The sequence below is a fragment of the Dromiciops gliroides genome, chromosome 1, assembly GCF_019393635.1.
Source record: "Dromiciops gliroides isolate mDroGli1 chromosome 1, mDroGli1.pri, whole genome shotgun sequence".
NCBI lineage: Eukaryota > Metazoa > Chordata > Mammalia > Microbiotheria > Microbiotheriidae > Dromiciops > Dromiciops gliroides.
In genome coordinates this window covers 140,444,290-140,466,444 of record NC_057861.1, presented here as the reverse complement: position 1 = coordinate 140,466,444, position 22,155 = coordinate 140,444,290, and the positions used below count along the sequence as shown (strand labels likewise).

At 38.6% G+C, this 22,155-nt stretch overlaps 1 long non-coding RNA gene across 1 annotated transcript in view; it reads left to right on the top strand.

The window, feature by feature from the left end:
• Window positions 1-22,155, top strand: part of LOC122734991 — a 54,272-nt gene that overhangs the window by 16,754 nt on the left and 15,363 nt on the right. The window contains exon 5 of the long non-coding RNA XR_006354090.1: window positions 5,043-5,138. This is a non-coding gene — a long non-coding RNA (uncharacterized LOC122734991). The remainder of the gene's footprint in view (window positions 1-5,042; window positions 5,139-22,155) is intronic.

Genomic DNA, 22,155 nt, shown 5'->3' with positions numbered 1-22,155 from the left:
AACCCCATTTGAAGAAGAATAAGCTAGAGCAAGGTTTATTAATGTTGGAAGAGACCAGATTTATGGAGACCTGTTATGAGGCTATTATAATAGTTCAGGAAAGAGAGTAATAAGGGCCTAATATGTTGGCAGTGAAAAGTAAGCAAAATCTGAAAAAAATTGTGAAAGAAGAATCATGGAATTTAGTAACCGATTGAATGTATGTGGGAGTACTTCAAAGATGATGCCAAAGTTTTTAGACTATATAACTTTGTTGTTGTTGTTGTTGCTATTGGAGTTTCCATTCCAATGAGGGAGATACGATTGTTCTAGGAGAATGGTAATATAGTTGATAGGAATAGGGAATTAGAAGTCAGGGCTGGAGACAGAGACCTTAAAAGCCACTCACAAAGTGATGGTAACTTGAACCTTAGGAAAGTTTATAGAGAATGCAGCCACAGGAGAGGAGGATGCCTTTAAAAGAGACTGCATAGGGAAAGAAGAGTAGAGAGCTATAAACAGCCTTGAAGAATGCCCTTATTTTGTTGCTATTGTCATGTCCAACTGTTTGTGACTCCATTTGGGATTTTCTTTTCTTTCTTTCTTTCTTTTTTTTTTTTTGTGGGACAATGAGGGTTAAGTGACGTGCCCAGGGTCACACAGCTAGTAAGTGTCAAGTGTCTAAAGCTGGATTTGAACTCAGGTTCTCCTGAATCCAGGGCCAGTGCTTTATCCACTGCACCACCTAGCTGCCCCATTTGGGATTTTCTTGGCAAAGATAGAGTGGCTTGCCATTAACTTTTCCAATTCATTTTACAGATAAGGAAATTGAGGCAAACAGGGTTAAGAGACTTGCTCAGGGTCACATAGCTTGTAAGTGTCTGAGGCCAGATTTAAACTCAGCAAGATGAGTCTTCCTGACTCCAGGGCCAGCACTTTACCCACTGTGTTACCTAGCTGCTCCATGCCTTTATTTAGGGTTTAGAAAAAGAAAGAGCCTGGGTAAGAAGTTTATATTTAAAAAAAAAATAACTATTTACAACTGGTTGTGAGGAATAGCATTTTTAATTTAAATTTTTTTTTTGGTGAGGCAATTGGGGTTAAGTGACTTGCCCAGGGTCACACAGCTAGTAAGTGTCAAGTGTCTGAGGTCAGATTTGAACTCAGATCCTCCTGAATCCAAGGCCAATGCTTTATCCACTGTGCCACCTAGCTGCCCCTCGGAATAGCATTTTTGAGAAATATCCTATAATTTATGGTAAACTGAACCACAGAACATTGTTTTCTGTTGTTCTGATTGTTCTCTACTCAGACTGGTTGGGCTACCTTTTAGTGAAGACAATACCTTTTTGTGAGTAGTAGCCAAGTAACAGATTTCTGTGATCAGATCAGTTTTCTGAATGATTTACCCAATGACTAGGTCTGCACATTCTGAGGTGAGAGTCTATGATAACACAGATATGTTTCTGGTTCACTAATGCACATCTTTCTCAGTACCATGGTCAGATATCTTCAGTTAATCATGTACATTGTGAATTAGATGTGGCAATTCTGGAGTGTCAGACTTTTAAATTCCTAGTTTACTCAGACTTTATTCTTATAAAAGAGAAAATAGATGGGTTCTAGGTTGCTCCCTGGAGGAAAATTAAGACTAATGGATGGGTGAGAATTGTAAGGAAGTAGATTTTGACTCACAATAAGAAAAAACATTTCCTAACAATTAGAGCTGTCCAACAACAGAATGGCCTACCTTTAAGGTAGCAAGCTCTCTGTCATTTGGAAGTATTCAAACAGAAACTAGATATATCAGGAGTCATAAAGAAGAGGTTCTTTCATTGAGTGGGTGGTTGGACTAGATGTCTTCCTTCTAAATATAAATATATAGAAAATAGATAGGTAGATAGGTAGATAGATATTTGGAATTAGTCCATATGGGGGTCCCCCAGGGAATTTGTTTCCATCAAAGTAGTCTTGAGAAAACTGGACTAATCCCAAACCACTATAAGACATAAGGAAATAAGGGAAATTTAAATGATTTGGGGGTATTCTTGAAGATTTGGGAAGTCTACTTGGAGCCCTTGGGATTATAATCTACCTTGAGGAAGTGTAGTAAGGAAAACCCTTTGTAAAGTAGTATATAAATTGGCTATTATTACTATTATTTATTACCACATATGGATAGTTTGAGTAATTAGAGTCACAAATAGGAGACAACCTCCAAAGGGGATCTCTGGGTTGAACCAATTCTTATCTGAACCTAAAGACTCTAGCTAGAATTAAGTTGGTCTTCAGGGTGCAATGAATTGAAAGTTTTTAATAATCTACCATGCAATATTTTCCTTTTGTCTCTGTCTCTGAGCCATCTCTTTGGAGGATCCAAATTTTAATCAGCCAAAAGGAGCTAAGAAATAATATTTTACAATATGGTCATTTGGCCTAGTAATTAAGTAAATGCAATTTGTGAGCACAGTGTCATGTCCTCAAGGTTTTAGATTGCTTTTAGATTGATTGATTGAACAATATGTCCTTTTAACTTAATTTCTCCAATAGTTTATTTCCATGATAGTTGAAAGTACAGGGAAATAGGGGCAGCTAGGTGGTGCAGTGCATAGAGCACTGGTCCTGGAGTCAGGAGGACCTGAGTTCAAATCCGGCCTCAGACACTTGACACTTAATAATTGTGCGACCCTGGGAAAGTCACTTAACCCCAATTGCCTCACCAAACAAAACAAAACAAAAAAAGTACAGGGAAATAATTTAATTTATTTTAAAATTATAGTTGTATTTGAGTTTTGTGTATTGGTTGTATTTTATACAACTGACAGAAATAAATGTTTCTCTGTTGGGCATCTCAGTTGCACATTGGATATGTCCAGTTGTATGCCCTATAGGCATCTCAAATTCAACAAGTCCAAAACAGAACTCATTATATTTCCCCTCGATACACTACTCTTTTAAACTCTTTCTCTGTCCAGGGGCCACTATCCTTCCAGTCACCTCAGTTTACAACCTAGATGGATTTATTTTTGTCCTCACTTTCACTTACCCTAATCACTTACCAAATTTTGTCATTTCTATTTCCTCAACATCTCTTCTACAGATCTTCTTCTCTCTACTCCTACAGTTACTACCCTAGTTAAAGTCCTTATCACCTCTTGCCTAAATTACTACAGTAGCCTTCTAGTTGACCTCTCTGCCTCAAGTCTCTACCCACATTAATCCATCTTCTACACAACTACCAAAATGATTTTTTTAATGTTCAAGTCTAATTATCTTACTCCACTACTTTGTAAACTCCAGTGGTTTCCCATTACATCTAGATTCAGGAATAAACTTTTTTATTTGGTGTTTAAAGTTATTCACTATCTGGCCCTTTTCTGCCTTTTCATTCTTACACATTACCATTTAGGGGTCCAGTCATACTGACCTTATTTGCTTTTTCTACACATGATGCCCAATCTCTATGTCTTTGCTTTGGTGTCTGTCCCTCCTGCCTAGAATATTCTCCTTTCACATTTCTGCCTCTCAGAAACCTTGGCTTCCTTTAAGATTTAGCTCAAATGTTATGTTCTATGGAAAACTCTTCCACATACCCCTAGCTGCCAGTGTACTCTCCTGTATGTTACTTTTCATCAATGCTGTAAATATATACCTATTTATGTAGTCATCTCTCCCATAAGAATGTACCAAATCTGAAGCTTTACTATAAAGCAGCAGTCATCAAAACTATTTGGTACTATCTAAGAAATATTGTTGTGGATCAATGGAATAGGAGAGACAGTAGTAAATGACTTTAGTAATATACTGTTTGATAAACCCAAAGACTCCAGCTTCTGGGATAGGAACTCAGTATTTGACAAAAACTGCTGGGAGAACTGGAAGATGGTATGGCAGAAACTAGGTATAGGCCAGTATCTTACACCTTATACTAAAATAAGGTCAAAATGAGTACATGATTTAGACATAAAAGGTGATACCATAGGTAAATTAGGAGAGGAAGGAATAGTTTACTTCTCAGATTTGTGGAAAAGAGAACAGTTTAATGACCAAACAGGAGATAGAGAATATTATGAAATGCAAAATGGATTATTTTGATTACATTAAAAAGATTTTTTACAAACAGAAGCAATGTATCCAAAATTAGAAGGGAGGCAGAAAACTGGGGAAAAAATTTTATAGCCAGTATTTATGATAAAGGCCTCATTTCTTTCTTTTTCTTTTTTTTTTTTTTTTTGGTGAGGCAATTGGGGTTAAGTGACTTGCCCAGGGTCACACAGCTAGTAAGTGTCAAATGTCTGAGGCCAGATTTGAACTCAGGTCCTCCTGAATCCAGGGCTGGTGCTCTATCCACTGCACCACCTAGCTGCCTCTAAAGGCCTCATTTCTAAAATATATTGGGAACTAAATCAAATTTCTAAGAATGCAAGTCATTCCCCAATTGAGAAATGGTCAAAGGATATGAACAGGCAGTTTTCTGATGAAGAAATCAAAGCTATCTATTGCCATGTGAAAAAATGCTCTAAATCACCAATGATTAGAGAAATGCAAATTAAAACAACTCTAAGGTACCACCTGACACCTATCAGATTGGCTAATATGACAAAAAAGGAAAATAATAAATGTTGGAGAAGCTGTGGAAAAATTGGAACACTAATGCATTGTTGATGGAGCTGTGAACTGATCCACCCATTCTGGAGAGCAATTTGGAACTATGCCCAAAGGTCTATAAAGCTGTGCATACCCTTTGACCCAGCAATACCACTATTAGGTCTTTTCCCCAAAGAGATCATAAAAAAGGGAAAAGGACCCACATATACAAAAATACTTATAGCTGCTCTTTTTGTGGTGGCAAGGAATTGGAAATTGAAGGGATGCCCATCAATTGGGGAATGACTGAACAAGTTGTGCATCTGCATTGCTTCTGGTACTTTAGTTGACTCAGCCACTATATAGGATTTTTTTTTTTTTTACTGTATTATTCTGCTCTGCTCATAGTATCACAAGATCAGAGATTTAGAGCTTGAAAGAAACCTTAAAGGTCATGTAATCCCCTTATTTTGCAGATGAGAAAACTGAGGCCCAGAGAGGTCAGTGATCTGCCTGGCCAGAGGAACACAGCAAGTCTTTGGGGAATTCAAACCGAAGTCTTCTTTACTCTGGTAGAGTATCCACTGTATTGTGTGTGCTTTCTCAGAAAATTTTAAATTTTAGTTTACTTTTATTTTTTTCTGTGTGCCCTTATTAGCTGTTTTTCTTTTCTTTCTCTTTGGTGTTTCTCATTGTTGCTTTTTATGTAGTATGTGAAGAGTCTGGCTTGTTTCAACTTCATCTGTCCATCTCAGATCAGTCTCTTTTACTCATATGACATTCAGCAAATCATTTAACCTCTCTGGGCCTCAACTGTCCCCTTGGTAAAATGGAAGAAATAAACCCAGCTCTTCCTAACTGTTGAAATTAAAGATTCCTTGGTAACCAGAAATATATCATAATGCCAGTTTGATGGCTTTTTTTTCTTACTTTATAATGGTTGCATAAAATCAATTGAATAAAATTAGACTGATTATGAAATATAGCTTTCTGCATAGGAATGGCACACTTATCACCTGTACCAAAGGGACAGCATGCATTGTCATAACATTTTTTACTAGAGTCATTAATGACTGTCAAATAGGAAGCTCACTGGCTAAATAACCACCAAGAACTCAAGCCTATGGATCTTACCAAGTGCTTTTAGGGTCAGTCGATGCTGTTTTTGATGTTGCTGACAGAGCTTTTTAAAAAATTATCATTGTATCTGTTCTTATGTAAAGATCATGTTCATTGTACCATGTATTATTATACCATTGTAATTTCAGTGATTGACAGTGTTGCCCAATAACCAACCCAGAATAATTCTAGCCAAAATTTTGTCCACAATGAGATGCCAAGGCACTGGTCAATTTGAGGTTCCTCATGATGTTTTATGGTGATGTTGGCATTTTTGAAATACTGTAAAAGTGAGAAGGAAGGAACCTACCTTCAGATCTCAAAATATATTACAGAACAGTGATCCTCAAAACCATTTAGTATTGGTTAAAAAACAGAAAAGCCAATCAATGAAACAAATTACATTTATAATATAAACATAGAGAAGCATACAAATATAATAGCACATTATTTAGTAAGCCCAAACACCCCAACTACTAGAGTGTTTGATTAAAACACTTGGGAAAATTGGAAAGCAGGTTGGTGGAAATTACTTTCAGGCAAACAACTCATACCGTATATCAACTGCTCCAGGCATTTTCGTATGGCGTTGTTTTTCTCATACCATATATCAAGATATTTCAAACTTGCCCTAGACTTGCAGGTTAAGATCCCAGATTCATTATGACCATTTCTTCCCTTAGGGTCCAGGGATAAATAAGTCAGCAGTTTTCATAAAAAGTAATACAAAATATAATCAGTCATATGAAAAAAAATTCTCCAATTGGCTAATACTTAGGAAAATGTAAATGAGAACAACTCTGAGGTTCTACTTCATGCCCTTCAGATTGTCAAAGTCACTAATGAAATGTAATATTATCGTGTGTAAGAAATGATGAAAGGGGAAGGTTTTAGAGAAACCTAGGAAGATTTATATGAAATGAAGCAGAGTGAAATGAGTAAAACCAGAAAAAAAAATATGAGCAATAGCAACAACATTGTGAAGAAAAACAACTTTGAGAGACTTAAGAATTCAGAACAGTAAAATGACCAACCATATTTCCAGAGGATGGAAGATGATACATGCTACCTACCTCCTGACAGAGAGATGATGGATTTAGAGCGCAGAATGGGATGTATATTTTTCAGATATGAACAATTCAGAAACCTGTTTTGCTTGACTATGCATATTTCTTACAAGGGATTTGGGGAATTTTTTGTTTTGTTTCTTTTTTTCAACAGGGAAGGGGGAGTTGGGTAGGATTGGAAAAAAGATAAGAAAGAAAAGAGGGTCATTGAAGCATTTCTTAAATGTGCAGAAGCAAACAGACAAGCTGAGCAGCTTTGAAAATTATATGTTGAATTTATTATATACTTAAAAGAAAAAAAACCCACCAAGCTGTATGTAAGTGATATCTGTGGTTTCATGTACAATCCTTGTTTTCTACACTAGATTGTATATAGAAATATTCATTTCCTTTGGTGTTTAAAAAAATACGTTTAAAAAAGAGAAGAAAATATTGTGGCATTTACTTAGTACTCTGCATATGGAGGAAAAAACTGGTCAGATAGCTAAGCAAACTCTTGCCTTCCTATTTAAGTAAGATTGAAAAGAATTTTCTTGCATTATTACATATAAAATTTTTGTTTCAGAAATTTCAGGAGTATTGATAAATACAAACTACTTCTTTGAATTGAATACAAAATTTGAAAGACAAACATCCATGTTATTTTTAGGAAAAATATTAATTTGAATAGACTTTCTTAATGAGCAGGTAGTAGGTCAGACTCTCATTTCTCTGCCTACAAATATCCCCTTGAAGGCAGTATAGTGTGGTGGAAAGAGCACTGGATCAGAGTCAGGATAAACCTGGGTTCAAATTCTACTTCCTATACTTACTATTTCTGTAAGTAGGGGCAAGTCACCTTTCCTTTCTGAGCCTGGATTTTCTCATCTGTAAAATGGGGACAGTGGTATAAAGAGTATCTACTGAAGCATGTTTCAAGTCTCAAATTTAATAATGCATGTGAAGTGCACTGTATTACTGCTATAAATATTAGTTACTATTAAATAAACAGAGATTCCCACATGCTAAGAAAATCCTTAGCATGCAAAGACAAAGGATTCAATTCAGCATTTGTAACTTTGAAAAGCTTGTGGTGGGAGGTGGGTTCAATTTTATTAAATATGTAAAATTAACTATAAAATGTTAAATAGGGCTTAAATATGTACTAATTAAAATGATCAATATCTTAAAGTTGGATAGCAGTTGTTCCATAGCTCTTTCTGTGGATCATATGCTCCCCTCTGATTTAGTAGCTTCAACGTTTAGCCTACCAAAACAACATGGATGCCATTTTGTCCTTGAAAAAGTTAAATAGGGTCTTCTTGTCTGTAGCACTGCCTTCCACCCTTGAAATACAGTTGACTCAAAAAACTTTTTTTTATATGTACAAAATATTAACAAATGTTATATAGAGCCTCTGGAAGTATTTGATTGAGGAGACAAAATGTACAAGGCAGTTTCCTTAAAGGTAAGTTCTTGCCTGGTTATAGATTTTTCTCCCCAGCTCTTAGGAATCCAATACTCTTTGCTTAAATAACACAAGAACCCAAAAGACCAAGGATCTGTGACAAAGAGATAAGGAAAGAACATGTGATTTTCAAAGGGAATGCTACTTTAAACCATTCCCTTGCAAGATAATAGTGCCTGCTTGCTTCAGATACTGTTTTCTGTAGTAGATTATTCCTGGGTTAGTGCCAACCACAAAATAGTTGTAAGAACATAAAGTAAACACATTGAAAGCACTTGTGACCAAAGGGAAAATAAATTCCTTCCCTATTTTGATGCCACTTTCATAAAGAAACCTTAAAAAAAAAAAAGAACAGGACTTGAGATAATATGAGATTGTCACTTGGCAGTGGAAAGAAAAATGGCAAAGACTGACTAGGATGTTAGGAGCATTTTTAAACAGAGCCAGACCTGAACAAAATTATTCAGGAGAAAAAGTTTGTCTTCCAATCCCCAGTCTTCTGTTTATTCAATACAGTTTAGCTTCCTTGAAGACAAAGATTGTTTGATTTTTTTTTTAATCTTTGTAGCCCTAGAACTTTGAACAATGACTTGCGCATAGTAGGTGCCAATGTCTTGTTTAATTAAATTAACAGCAGTCCCTCAGTAGCACAGCCTCTCAGATACCAGATGTCTCTGTGACCATTTCTCTGAGTTTGTCTACTCTGACCTTTTGTTTGTCTAGCTCCCTTTTAAAGGCCACATCCGAGGTGTGAGTTCAACTAACTACTTATTAGTCAATCAGTAAACATTTATTAAACATCTATTATCACCAGGGACTGCACTAGGTGCTGGGATTAAAAAGACAAAAAAATAAAACAGTCTCTGCTCTCAAGGAGCTATTATTTCTATGAGGAGACAACAAATACATTAGAATTTGAAAAGCCCTTAGAAGTCATCCAATTCAATCCTTTCATTTTTCACATAAGAAAACTTAGTCCCAGAGATTTTAAGTGACTTGCCCAAGGTAACACAGGTGGCCTGCTGTAGCCAGGATTTGAAAATCTATATTCTTTGATTCCAAATCCAGCTGTAACTTTGTTAGAGGGGGAGAAGCCAGCTGATTCAGGACCTTCCCTCTGCAATCCTGTGAATTTTGAGTAGCCTTGGTGTAGGAGGGGTGGTATCAGCTATGATAGCTGCTTTATTCCTTACACAGGAGAATTGGAAGTATAGATTCTGGGTGGAGGGAACAGGGAATTCCATCTGGATCAGTAGTCAGTAACGAGTGTTAAAAATGAGTAACCATTGTTTGTGTTCTCCTGGCTGAATTGAACTCATAAGGCTTAAAATATCATGCCAAGTGATACTTTGCTAAGAATCCTTGGTCAGATATTTTTGATGTTTGTTCAGTTGTGTCTGACTCTTCATGACCTCGTTTGGGGTTTTCTCAGCAGAGATGGTTTACCAGCTGGAGTGGTTTGCTATTTCCTTCTCCAGCTCATTTGACAGATGAGGAAACTGAGGCAAACAGTGTTAAGTGACTTGCCAGGGTCATACAGCTAGAAAGTGTTGGAGGCCAGATTTGAATTCATGAAAATGAGTCTTTCTGACTCCAGGCTAGGTGTTTTATTTACTGTGTCACCTAGCTGCCCAGTCAGACATATGAATCTCTCTAGCAAATATCTACCTTAGACTGTGAGTTCTTTGAAGGAAAGTACATCTTGTTTTCTTTTATAGTCCCAAAGAGCCTAGCACTGTGTTGTACAAACAGTAGTCCCTCAAGAAATAGCAGCCAAATTGCATTATGGAATTTAAGGCATCAGGAAGCCAGTAGGTTAGGTGCTTTGAGGATCAGGGAAGCCATTCTGGCTACATCATGCCATAGGCATCTGCTTACTCTTCCTATAATAGAAGGCTGACTCTTTCTCAAAACATGTTTTTGATTAGATTTCCAATTTGACTCACCTGTCAAATTGATCTTCCTAAAGCATAGGTCTCACCATGTCATTTCCCATTCAATAAACTCCAGTGACTCCCTATTATCTTCAGTATCAAAAATAAATCTTCCAGGGCAGATAGGTGGTGCAATGGATAGAGCAGCAGCCCTGGATTCAGGAGGACCTGAGTTCAAATCCAGCCCCAGACACTTAACACTTACTAGCTGTGTGACCCTTGGCAAGTCACTTAACCCCAATTGCCTCACAAAAAAAAAGTAGGAAAGAAAGATTTAAAAATAAATCAATCAATCTTCTGTTTAATATTAAAAGCCCTTCATAACCTGGACTTTTCCTACTTTTCTGGTCTTATTCCTTGCTTCCTTCTCTGTATTCTACAATCCAGCCAGACAGGCCTCCTTGCGATTCCTGGCACAAAACACTGCATCTTTCTGCTCCAGGCATTTTCCCTGGCTGTCCCCTATGTCTGGAATTCTCTCCCTCCTCATTTTTGCCTCCTGGCTTTCTTCCAAGTCCCAGCTAAAATTCCATCTTTGTACAGGAAGCTTTTCTTAAGCCACCTTAACTCTAATATCTTTCCTCTGTTGATCACCACCAGTTTATTCTATATCTATCTTGTTTATGCACAGTCATTTGCATGTTGCCTCCCCCATTAGACTATGAGCTTCTTGAGAGCAGGAATTGTTTTTTACATTTCTTTATATCCCCAAGGCTTAGCACAGTACCTAAGCACATAGTAGGTACTTAATAAATGCTTGTTGACTCACTAATTTCCATCCTTTCCCCCTTCTATAAAAATTTTCCCGATGTGCCTCACCATAGTCCCCCCAAAGTTCCTTGGTCATTAAAATCTCCAGGCCAACTCAGGGCAGATGGGTAAGCTGGTCATGAGAGGACAAGATGCAACAAATGACTCAAGATACATTTCTTGCCTACTCTTGCAGTTCTGGTTGTCTTGAATGGACAGGTCCTTAACCAAATGGAATGACAATGAATGACAGTTGACTGTCCCTTCCATATTTTATTGAACCACATCAGTCAGAATTTCCCAGAGACTGGGCCTGAAGACAGTGCAGTCTGGAATAATTACTTCCTGATAGCCTATATGTGTGCAAGACCAGTAATTGAATTCTGGAACATTAAAAGTTTTGTTTGAACCTGCTCTCTCTACTCAAGTGAAATCTTGTTACTGGAGTAACAAGGAGGCTTAACTTGATTCCAGATGACTTGTGGTTCCCTTGGTATTCATTCTCTACTAATAGGTCATCATTAGTAATCACTGACTGAAGTCAGATAAGGAGTCACTTACTTGCATCACTGCAGTGACTAAAGTACCTTCCTGTCTCCCAAATGTCTCCTCTATTAGTCTGAGGTAATGCTTGGATTTCCCAACAATAGCTTCATTCTCTTGGGTTAAAGAATTGCTTATCTATAAAGTACTATCCAGAGAGAATGAGGCACAAAAGAGAGATGGTTTGATGGGGAAATTTGAAGGGGATTCAGGCAGGATCTAAGCATAGGGAACTGAGAAATGAAGGTGTTTCTCTTACCTAACTTGCCAGCTATCAGCTGTCTTTAGAGAGCTCATGAAACTCATTTCTTGCCCAAGGCTTTCATGTTGTTAACACTCTTCCTTTTTGGAAGTGGCATAGTTCCAGAGGACTCCATTTGTCTTTCTTTGTATCTCCATTACTTAGTACAGTCCCTAGCACATAATAATTACAATTAATAAATGCTTATTGACTGACTGACTCTAGGTAGCCAGGGAGCCCAATGAGGTTACTGGGTGTTTGAGAATGAGCATTAAAGGAGTTTGACTGGCTCCCATTTTTAATATCTAATCATAAACTTAACTCATGTGACTCTCCTTTTGTTTAGCATTTTTTTGTCCTCCAACAATTAAAACAAATAGTATGCAGTATCATTGTGATCAAACTGATCATGAGGCATCCCAAAGAATTACAAAACTCAGTGACTCAGTTTCCCAAATTTTATTGCAATATTGTGAGTGACCACAGGGAGACCACCATGGAGAGAGGTGTCTCAAATAGGGGAAATAAGAATAGTTATATTTATACAACAAATATTTATTTTATTTTTCCAGTTACAAATAAAGGTAGTTTTCAACATTCATTTTCATAAGATTTAGGGGCAGCTAGGTGGCACAGTGGATAGAGCACTGGCCCTGGAGTCAGGAGTACCTGGGTTCAAATCCAGCCTCAGACACTTAACACTTACTAGCTGTGTGACCCTGGGCAAGTCACTTAACCCCAATTGCCTCACTAAAAAAACAAACAAACAAAAACCAAAACATTTTCATAAGATTTAGAGTTCTAAAATTTTCTCCCTCCCTCCCTCCCTCCCTTTCCTCCCCCCCTCCACAAGACAGCAACCAGGTTATATATGTACAATCCACAAGTGCTCTTTTTATCAGTTCTTTCTCTGGGGGTGGATAGTAAGCTTCCTCATTAGTCCCTTGGGATTGTCTTGGATCATTGCATTGCTGAGAGTAGTTAAGTCATTCACAATTGCTCATTGAATAATACTGCTATCATTATGCACAATGTCCTCCCAGCTCTGCTCACTTCACTATACATCAGTTCATGAGTCTTTCCAGGTTTTTCTGGTATCATCCTGTTTGTCATTTCCTATAGCACAAGACCATTCCACCACAATCATATACCACAGCTTCTTCCATCATTCCTCAATTGATGGACATTCCCTTGATTCTCAATTCTTAGCCACCACAAAGAATTGCTATAAATATTTTTTGTGCAATTTTCCCCTTTTCTCTTTTTTATGATTACTATTGTTAACTGTTTCCCTTCCATCCTATTCCCTTGTCCATGGTATTTATTCTATTATCCATCTTCTTTCATCCTATCCCTCTTCGAAAGGGATTTGCTTCTGTTTGTCCCCTCCCCCAATTTGCCCTTCCTTCTTTTGCCCCTCTTTCTTTTATTAATTAATTTGTTTGTTTATTTATTTATTTATTTGGTAAGGCAATTGGAGTCAAGTGACTTGCCCAGGGTCACACAGCTAGTGTTAAGTGTCTAAGGCCGGATTTGAACTCAGGTCCTCCTGACTCCAGGGCCGGTGCTCTATCCACTTGCCCCTCTCTCTTTATCCCCTTCCCCTCCTATTTTCCTGAAGAGCTAGAGAGATTACTCCACCCAATTGAGTGAATGTTATTCCCTTCTTGAACCAATACTGATGAGATTGAGGTCTTCGAGCCAATTCTGATGAATGTTAGGCTCATTTACTGCCCAGATTAAAGGTCTTTGAGCTTTTTCTGATGAGTGTAAAATTCATTTACTGCCCTGCTCCTCCCCTACCTATTCCCCCACTCCATAAGCCTTTTCCTGTTTCTTTTATGTAGGATTTCACTTCTGCCCTTCCCCCTCCCCCAGTGCATTCCCCTCATTCCTCAATTTAACCCTAAAGATGTCATCATGGGGCAGCTAGGTGACACAGTGGACAAAGCATCCACCCTGGACCCAGGGAGATCCCAGCCCAAACCCAGCCTTTAGACACAAGATAGTCACCCACTGCACAACCCCAGGTATGTCCCCCAACTCCAATTTTTTATGGTTCTCTAGGGTCTTGTATTTGAAAGTCAAATTTGCCATTCATTTCAGGTCTTTTTATCATGAATACCTGAAAGTCCTCTTTTTCATTAAAGTCCCATTTTTTCTGCTGAAAGATTATGATGAGTTTTGCTGGGTAGGTGATTCTTGGTTGTAATCCCAATTCCTTTGCCCTCTGGAATATCATATTCCATGCCCTCTGGTCCTTTAATGTAGAAGGTGCTAGATCTTGTGCTATCCTGACTGGGGGGCTCCACAGTACTTGAATTCTTTCTTTTTCCCAGTTTGCAATATTTTCTCCTTGACCTCAGAGCTCTGGAATTTGGCTAGAATATTCCTAGGAGTTTTCCTTTGGGGATTTCTTTCTGGATGGATAGTTATATTTATAGTGAGAAAAAGTAAGTTACCTCCTCATTATCTTAGTGTCCTCCTTGTGGGAGGTTCATTCGAGGTCTTATCCTCAATTATGTTTTACAGGGCAATGAGGGGTAAGTGACTTGCCCACATAGCTAGTAAGTGTTAAGTGTCTGAGGTCGGATTTGAACTCAGGTCCACCTGAATCCAGGGCTGGTGCTTTAGCCACTACTTCATCTAACTGCCCCTAGGAGGTCTTATCCTAATTTGGACTTCCTGGAGTCCTAAGACATACTCCAAGGCAGGTACCTTTTTCCTTGGAGTTGTGTTTTTGGGGTTTAAACCTAAGGACACACTTGATCCTTTCTGCGAGTGTTCCTAAAGACCTGCTTAAACTTGTCAGACCCAGAGGGTCTCTGTGTTTATGATATTTCTTTACTTAAAATCTAGTTTCTAGGTATCCTGTCATCTAGGAATATTAATAGCTATTAATGGTTAATGGTCCCTAGTTACTGTCTCTGTTGATGGTTAGGGTTGATAGGGACAAACCCTTTTGGTTACTGTAACACCACAAACATAAATTTATCTGTTAAACCCTTTTTGCCTCCTCCATCAATTGTGTTCATTAAGACCATGTCTTCCTAACTCACCCAGGCTCAAAGTGCAGCAGGCACTCTTGGGCCTTACCCCTGCTCATCAGTGTGAAAGCTCTGACCTTTTCTATTACTTTTCTTTTTTCATGTCCAAAAGCGGTTTTTATTTTCTAATAACAAATACATATAAGTAAGAATTATATTTAATTATAAGTATACATAATCTACTGTTTGCCTATGGAAAAGAAGATTATTATTATTGAGATTATTGTTTATGGTCATAAATATATCTAATTCTTTTTTAGTAGAGTTCTTTTGGAAAGAAGATATAGTATGTTCACAGTATACCCAGAAGATTAAAAAATTATGCCCATTTTAACATAGCAGTACTATAACAAGATTGTAGTTTTGACAGCAAGTTAAATATTAGTTTAATTGACTCTATTGAATTTTGTAGCACAGAGAGTGTATGTTTGTTGCTAAGTGATGGCTTAATTTATTTATCTACTTACATATTTGGTTTTTGTTCATTCATTCATTTGTTTATCATAAAAGTATTTTATTATTTTCCAGTTACATGTAAAGATAGTTTCCAACATTTGTTTTCGTAGGATTTCTACTTCCAAGTTTTTCTCCACCCTCCCTTCCGTCTCCCCTCCCCAAGATGGAAAGCAATCTGATATAGGTTATATATGTACAATCACATTAAACATATTTCTGCATTAGTCATATTGTGAAAGAATCAGAACACAAGGGAAAAACCTCAAAAAAGAAAAAAACAGCCAAAAAGTAGAAACAGTATGATTCAATCTGCATTCAGAATCCACAGTTATTTTTTCTGGATGTGGAGAACATTTTCTATCATGAGTTCTTTGAAATTGTTTTGGACCTGATAACTATAAATTTACTGAGAACTGACTGATCCCACCTACTCTCCATTCCCAGGCCAATGAATTGCCTGGGGCTAACCAGTCTTTGTCAGTTCCAGATGCTTGTTTGACTTATGGATCTCCCCCAAGAAAACTATCCCCTCCCAATGATTCCCCACCTTATTCCTTGGACTTTATGTTATTATGTAAAAGGATCCACCTACATTAAGTAGTTTCTATTTAGAAGTGTCAATACTTAACTCCAGAGCACTTCTATAGTTTCTTTTGTCAAAAGTTCATTTACATTAAGTAGTTTTATTTTGACTCTGGTGAGAGTCTTTGGTTCCCTTTTGTTTCCATTACCCCATAAAAACCCTGTCCTTGGTTCCCAGCTTTGAGTATTCCCTCTTGCTTTGTAATACTGGCAAAAGTATTACAAAGTAATACAAAGTATTACAAAGCTATAGTTCCTCTGCCCTGGTTAAAGACCTTATTTCTATATTGATTGTGTCCTTAAATTACAGGTTAACAGACCATTGCACTACTGAGAAGAGCAAAGTCTATCACAGTTGATCATCACACAATGTTGTTGATACTGTGTACAATGTTCTCCTGGTTCTGCTCCTCTCACTCAGCATCAGTTCATTTAAGTCCTTCCAGCTTTCTCTGAAATTCGCTTGCTCATTGTTTCTTACAGAACAATAGTATTCCATTCCATTCACAAACCAAAACTTGTTTAACCATTCTCCAATTGATGGGCATTCCCTTGATTTTCAATTCTTTGCCACCATAAAAAGAGCTGCTTTAAATATTTTTGTATATGTGGTTCTTTTTTCCCTTTTCTATGATCTCTTTGGGATACAGACCTAGCAGTGGTATTACTGTGACCTGTTCTATTTTTGACCTGGTTTGAATCACTTCTCTTTAGGTAGTGTTGTGGGGAAATTGGGTGGGTTTGAGATAGGGGTTCTTAGGAATTCCTTTTTAAAGAATTACACCCTTTTGCACACAAAGCCAATTAGAGTAAAGTTAATAGTTTAATTAGGTGCTAGGGAAAGGAAACCAAGAGAGAAGTCTGAGGACTTCTCATGGGGAGAAGGCATGGCACAGAGGTGTGTCTCTGAGATACCTCTCTCCCTGAGCAGGAGACAGGCAGATACTTTTATAGAGGACCGATGGTGGTGGTCCAATGGGGTGATCATCTGACTGTGGAAAGTTCTCTTATTGGGGGAGGACCATCCCCCAGTGGTGGTGGCTGAGTGAGGGCAGCTCCAGATCTCTCAAGACTCAAGACTCCTCATGCCTCAAAGACAGCAGCCACACCTAATCTTATCTCCCCAAGGGTGGGGGAGACTAGAATGAAGGATTGTGGTCCTGGAGTTAACTCAGTCCCTATCCAGTGCTGCTTATCTCTTTAGGAGTGTAGGTCCTTTGGTTTAGTTTCTCAAGGAGAAGGTTCTTTTGATTTACCCCAGAAAACTTCTGGGATACCCAGGGCCATTCAAATGAGGTACCCAGGCCCATAACAGTAGCCTGATAATTCCCTACTCCCAACCACTCATTATGTAATGGTGTTGAACTTAGTACAGATATCTATCTGATTGACTTTAGCCCTACAAACTCAAGAGATCCATCAGCCTCAGCCTCTCCAGTAGTAGGGTTTACAGATGGTCACCACTAGATCTACCCTAGATTTTGTAAGAAAATAATTATTAATAATGGATTTCTTGGGGCAGCTAGGTGGTGCAGTGGGTAGAGTACCAGCCCTGGAGTCAGGAGGACCTGAGTTCAAGTCCGGCCTCAGACACTTAACATGTACTAGCTGTGTGAACCTAGGCAAGTCACTTAACCCCAATTGCCTCACCAAAAAAAAAATAATACTAATGGATTTCTTGGGGAACCCAGAGATCATTCCCCACCCCCGACTTGAGTGAGGGTCTTTTACATTCTTCTCCCAGATGTCATCTGTAGAGTTCATTTTAATGTAGACCATGTCAACCAATGGAATTGAGTGATGCTAATCAATTAGGCTCTATCAAAAGAGGATAAAAACTCTTAGAAGAGGCCAGGAGCTCTTGCTTGTGTGAGCTCTTGGCTTTCTGGCTTGTAGGTCTTCTGAACTCTCTTAGGTTTCCCTGAGACCACATGCTGGAGAGAACATAGATCCTTGGAGGCTTTTCTCATGCCTGTGATAATTGCTATGCTGAAGCTTTCTCCTTGCTTCCTCTACCACTTGACCTGAGACCATGAGAAGTTAGGGAGACATGCAATCAATCCTTTATTGGTATATATATATGTGTGTGTGTGTGTGAATATATATAAAAATGAATAATAAATGCTTACTGCCAAAACTGGTACAATAGCAATTAAACAAAGTTTTAGCTTAATTAAAAAAAACACAGTTTTTTTATATATAACAAATTATTTGGTCTGACATATGTAAGTACAATACAAAATAGAATGCATTCTATGTCAGAGAAGTACAATTTATGTTTAAAAATTCCTAGTGGATCAATAATACAGAGAAGTTAGGCCTAGGCCTCCCCACTATGTTGGGGGAAGGAAGAGTTTTGGTAGCTAGTTGTGGATGGTGAATTCTAGTATCAAAGAGACAGTACCAACCTTAATATTCATTCATTGCTTCACTCGCCCCCTCCCAACTCTACCACCCCCAACTTGAATGTAATTAGTATGTTCTTGAGTGTGGGAGTTTCTTTACCCTAGGCTGGGTTTTCAGCACTGAATCTACTTCCCTTTGTCTACCTCAATATAAAACTCCACATTTTTTTTTGTTTTTTTTTTTTAGTGAGGCAATTGGGGTTAAGTGACTTGCCCAGGGTCACACAGCTAGTAAGTGTTAAGTGTCTGAGGTCGGATTTAAACTCAGGTACTCCTGACTCCAGGGCCGGTGCTCTATCCACTGCACCACCTAGCTGCCCCCAAACTCCACATTTACAACCCATCTCCAGAAAGTGCCTACAAGTATGACTTCACCTAGAGCCAGAACAAGCACGGAGACCAAAGGGTTGTGATGAGAAAAAAAACATTTCTTGGTATTTTTTATATTAGTTATATTAGTGTTCCAAGGGTAGTTTGAATTAATGAAAGAAAAAACATTCCTTAAGCATTTGCTACTTGCTAAGTGCAGAGTTAAATGCTAGGAAAACAAATACAAATACCAATGCAGAGACAGACCCTGCCCTCACAGAGCTTACATTACAATTGGGGAGACAATGCACATGGAGGAATTGTGGCCAAGCACCTTCCCCTATATTAAGGAGATGGTGAGTAGGTCATAAGGGCTTAGATTGATATACTCTCCTCCAGGAACAATGGCAGAGATGGTTTGATTATGGTTCATGGACAAGCACTTGTTTAGTACTTACCATATGCCAACACTGTTCTACTTTTTTTTTTTAAGTGAGGCAATTGGGTTTAAGTGACTTGCCCAGGGTCACACAGCTAGTAAGTGTCAAGTGTCTGAGGCCAAATTTGAACTCAGTTCCTCCTGAATCCAGGGCTGGTGCTTTATCCATCCCTAATTGGGTTCTTATTTCATTCCCTCCCATTAGAACATAAAGAATTCATCCTTATAAAACTTCTTTTTATTATTCACTTTTAAATGTTTCTCTATAATCTTATGTTTACATTTTTCTTTCTTTCTTTCTTTCTTTTTTTTTTTTGGTGAGGCAATTGGGGTTAAGTGACTTGCCCAGGGTCACACAGCTAGTAAGTGTCTAGTGTCTGAGGCTGGATTTGAACTCAGGTCCTCCCCACTCCAGGGCTGGTGCTCTATTCACTGCGCCACCTAGCTGTACCCCCTCATGTTTATATTTCAAAGTCTCTGGTCTTTTCATGAGAAATGCTTGAAAGTCCTGTTTCAATGAAGGCCTATTTCCCCCCTTGTGAGAATAATTGTGATCCCCTTATACTCAATTTAATCAGTATTTACTCAGTTTGAAGTGGGGGATGGGTTTAATTGATCAAATTGATCGTGAGGCATCCCAAAGAATTATAAAACTCAGTGACTCAGTTTCCCAGGTTTTATTATCAGACTGTAAGTCCACAGGGAGAATCACTCAAAGGAAATAGGTGTCTTGAATAGGGAGAAGAGAAATGGTTATAATTATAGTGAGAAAAGTAGGTTATTTCCTCATTATCCTAATCCCCTCCTTAGGGAGGTTCATATCCTATTTTGGACTTCCTGGGATCCTAAGACATCCTCCAAGGTGGTGTAATGATTGGAATGATGCCACCTACTGGAGACTTGCTGTGGGAAAGCTCCACCATGAGGAAAATGCCTCAGAGGCATTGTGGCTTTTCCTTGGAGTCAGGAAATGACATTTGCTTATGGGTGCGGTCTATCAAGGCTACCAGCCAATCAACTTGAGGAGCCTCCTATTTTCTGGGAGGAGTCAGGAAGGAGGAGAGGAAGCCTGCTCGGAGAGCGCTGGCGCTTTTGGGTTCCTGACTTGGTGGTGGTGGCGGCAGAAGACTTCACAGAAAATTTGAGGAAAGATAGGAATGCCAGGCTGTTGGGATTCTGTTCTCAATCTTTTTCTTTCTATTTTCCAATAAACCCTTAAAAACCTAAACTTGTTTTATCAGTGATTTTAGTCAGTTTCCCCACAAACTGGGGGAACAGATTAGAATCCACATTTAGAATCTTAAATTACACAGTGGGTATCTTTTCCCCTAGGGGTATGTTTTGGGGGTTTAAATGTCATAAGGAAAAGCTAAGGACACATTTTGATCCTTCTGCACATGTTCCTAAAGACACATTCAAACTTGTCAAAGCTAGAGGGTGTCTCTGTTTATGATATCTCTTTACTTTAAGATCTGGTTTCTAGGTATCCTGTCATTTGAGAATACTAATGGCTATTAATGGTTTATGGTCCCTGGTTACTGTCTCCTTAGGCTTCTGTTGATATTATTGGTTGATAGGGACTGGAACCCCGTAGTTACTGTAAGAACACAATTTTTAGTTTATCAGTTAACCCTTTTAGGTACTATTGATCAAATCTTAGGTTATCTATTAATCCCTTTTAGCTACAGTTGATAGGAGCTCAAGTCTTAATTAGAGCTCAGGTCTTGCTATCTGTTAACCCTTTTAGCCTCCTCCATCAAGTTCATTGTGATTTAATGGGTATCAGTGATTATATTAGTGAGTTAGGTAGGATAGAATCAAGTTTGATTTAGTTATATTAGTTACCTTTGAAAACCCCTTTGAAAATGAGCAAGGGGCATCCTTGGCTGTTGGGAAGGTCTTGGATACAATTTCTGAGGGATCACTGGTCTCCTTAAACTGACCATGCTCAAAGCTCTGCCTCAGTTGCCTTTTGTTGCAAAATGGATTTTTGCAGCCTACACACTACAGGATTATGCTCAGTTTTTCTGGGTAAATATTCTTTTTTTGTTTTTGTGGGGTTTTTTTAGTGTGGGGCAGGAATTCTGGTGGGATTTGTTTTCAAGTTATGTTTTCTTTGATACTTTGCTTGTAGATATTTTGGAGTTACTCTCTTCTGGGGTTGTGCCTTAAGCATCCTTGTTACCATAATAGTTTTTATGGTGAGATTCTTTTTTTGTTTGCTCATTCTTCAACCCTACTTCCTCACATCAAACTTGATATGATAGTTGGGCCCTACACACTTGTGGAAGGAAGGTCTGGGGTGATTCTGTTGCTGCTTTCTTGGGTTGTTGAGTTTTCTGTTAATCCAGGACCCCAGGGACAGCTCAAGTGGGGGATCTGCAAACATTCAGTGCTCTCAAAGTATTCCAATCCAGGGCAAAGTCTAATTGCAATCCTTCTGTCTGAGCAAATTCCTGAACTAGGTTTAGGTCTGTGGACGGCTGCTGGATTTCCCCACAGTTAGCCAGTAGGAAAGCTCTCCTGATCAAGAGTGCCAGAGGGCAGGCTCTCCTTTGGTCTAAGATTTCTGCCCTGATTATTCCTCTACAGGCTTCACACTATACTGGAAGCTGAAACTGAGAATCGGTTCCATTTCTGGGTTCTGAGCCACCCTTATGATGTTTGTGTCTGAACTTACCTAGGGCCTTGGACAGCTCCCAATCCCAGTATGCCACCTCTGTTTACAAGGTCAGTCTGACTTAGATCTGTGACCTGGAACTGCTGGAGAGTGGGTAACAAAGTTTCCTTAGCACCTGCTAGCACCTGTTTGTTCCCTTTGCAGGGCCCTGTACCCAGGACCTCCTTTAGTACTGATGCACAGTTTTCTTGGCCAAACACTTTCCCTAGGGTCCACTGACTTTCCCTATGTTGACCTAAGATGGAAAAATGATTCACTATGACTTTTTTGGGAGCAGTTAGCTGGTATAGTAGCTAGAGCACTCAGGTCTAGAGTCAGGAAGATCTGAGTTCATATTTGCCCTTAGACACTAGCTATGTGACCCTGGGCAAACCACTTAACCCCTATTTGCCTCAGTTTCTCATCTATAAAATGGGAACATACTAAAGAAGGAAATGGCAAACCTCTGTAGTATCTTTGCTAAGAAAACACCATGGACAAAGTCCATGGGGTCATTTAGAGTTGGACTTGACTGAATGACTGAACAACAACAATGAATTTTCCTGTATTTACCCATCAGTGCATTGTTTT